The following is a 2,500-nucleotide window of genomic DNA, read 5'->3' on the forward strand; positions in this document are numbered from 1 at the left end:
TAGGACTCCGTCGTACATGAGGTTCCATAACGTTGGGCCAAGTACCGAGCCTTGAGGTACACCCGATGTGACTGCAATCTCTGCCGGTCCATCTGTGGTATCATACATCAGCACACGATTCCTAAAATAATCACCAATGATATCATAAAGATATTTAGGAGTGTTAATTCTCTGTAAAGCATTTGCAATCGCCAACCATGAAGCACTGTTAAAAGCATTAGTAACATCTAATGTAACAACCGCACAATACCGTCCACTGTATCTGTTTCTACTTCTAGCTACCGAAACAATGTCCACTACCCGTTGAATCGCATCAACTGTAGATCGACGACTTCTGAAACCAAATTGGTCGTCAGACAGTCCGTTGACCTCCTCGATGTGTGCATTTAGCCGTTGCACTATGATGCGTTCTAAACCTTTACCTGCCCGTCTAGTAGACAAATGGGGCGAACTGAACCCGGTTCCCTGGTGGTTTGTTCGGCTTCGGTATTAACACCAACCTCTGCCTTTTCCACTCATCGGGGAACTTCGCGTTCTCTAAACAGCCTTGGTAAACCCTGCAAAATGCATCGGTTGCAGTCAACATACCAACTTTCAGCGCCTCATTCGGGATACCATCTGGTCCCGGCGCCTTCTTGTTAGGTAGTCTCCTGGCAACCGCAAGAATCTCATCATTAGTTACCCTTTCAAACTCTCGTGGCTGATCGATACGATATTCAGGCCACACCGTGTTTGGGTGAGTAGGAAAAAGCTCGCTCACCACTTCCCTAAACTCGTCCAATGTCATGGTTCGGGGTCCAATCGAACCCTCGGCCACTTTCTTGAACGTATGATATACTATACCAAATGATGCGTTGTTCGCTGTTCCCAGGAACTCTTTCCACTTCCTCTGTCGGGTATGCTTGATCAATCGCTTGAGGGCATTCCGTGCCACCTTGAACTCGTCCCTAAAAGTAGAATAGAGATCAGTATTAAAAGCTCTTTGCGCTAATCGATCGCGGTGTTTGCACTCTTTGCGAAGTGCCTCAATCTCTAACGTCCACCAAAATGCACTCTTGTTAGGAGTGTACCTCTTACGTTTAGTCATCGTCGCATTACACGCCGTGACAAGTATACGCATTAAGTCTTCGCTTGTTGTGACCTCGGTCTCAAAAGCGGCTTGCATCATAACTTCAAATATATCTTTGCTAAAATACTTGATGCTCCATCCCGTTATGGGTCGGGACAGATTACGCACGCTTTGCGTCTCAAGATCTATTCGTATTGCACGATGATCAGAGTTCATATAGCTAGATAACACCTCCCACTTAAATGATCTTGCTACGGTTCGGCTCGCAAAAGTAAGATCAACTACTGACGTGCGCCCTGGTCCAACATAAGTTGGGGTGCTGCCGTCGTTCAATAAAATTGCGTCAATCTGCGCAAAGGTTGATAAAACCAACTCACCTCTTCGTTTCTGGGTTTCTCCACGCTCGCCAAGTTGGTTGTTCCAACTTATGACCAAGCGTTGAAGTCCCCCGATAACGAATTTGTGGATACCGGTTACGGCCATTACCGTGTTATCCAACATGTTCTGGAACTCTTCCATACTAAATCTAGGTGGCGCGTAAACGCTAACCACTCGCATATCACCTATGTCAACTATCATTAAACCCTTCAGAGCCTTACTGACTACCTTAACTGGTAAGTCCGCGTTAACCACTACCGCTGCTGTGTTATCGTCATTGCGTAACACTTTGACGTTGGTTGTTGCCAGATACGGATCTGCAATCAACACTATATCCGCAGATTCTTCCCTAATCGTTTGCCACATTAACTGAAATGCAGCATAACTATGATTCTGGTTATGTTGTAGCAACCTAACCATTATGGTCTAATCGTTCGCCTACGGGGACACATATAACTGCCCGTTGCGTGAAGGTTCTGTGACCTCGTACCGCAATCCAAACACTTGACAGAGTTGGTACAAGCTTGCTTCTTGTGTCCACTCAAACCGCATTTCCAGCACAGATTACTTCTGTCTGGTTCCCTACAATGGTAGCTCGTATGGCCTACCTTCCAACACTTATAGCATTTCTGCTCTTCCATAACCTCGCGGATATGGCATATCGACCAACCAACTTTCAGCTTTCCCAAATTCAGAAAGCTTTGAAAGTCTGGCAGCGATACGTTGATCCGTGCCCACTGCGTACCGGCCGCGCGGCCTTTCTTCATTTTGATACGATCTGTTTCTATCTCGATGTTGAGCTGTGCTTTGACAGACTCCGCAACCTCCTCTGGGGTGGTAATTTCATCGAGATGCATGATCTCAATCATTTTAGAAGGAGCTAGCGTTCTCACTGACGCCTTGCCCTTCACCGCTTCCTTAACCTTTGGGGCAATTGCACTAGCAGAACTACCCTGCTTAAGTTCTAGCAACATGCCTCCATTCTGGGCCCGTCGGACCTTAGAGATTGTCTCTCCAACCGATTTAAGAGCATCGGACTGCTTCATTTCCTTG

The 2,500-nt window shown here is 46.6% G+C and overlaps 1 pseudogene; it reads right to left on the minus strand.

Annotated features, from left to right (window-relative positions):
- The window catches only part of LOC120908014, a 9,143-nt pseudogene that overhangs the window by 2,893 nt on the left and 3,750 nt on the right, over window positions 1–2,500 (minus strand).

This window comes from Anopheles arabiensis, assembly GCF_016920715.1.
Source record: "Anopheles arabiensis isolate DONGOLA chromosome X unlocalized genomic scaffold, AaraD3 X_pericentromeric_contig0028, whole genome shotgun sequence".
Classification (NCBI taxonomy): Eukaryota; Metazoa; Arthropoda; class Insecta; order Diptera; family Culicidae; genus Anopheles; species Anopheles arabiensis.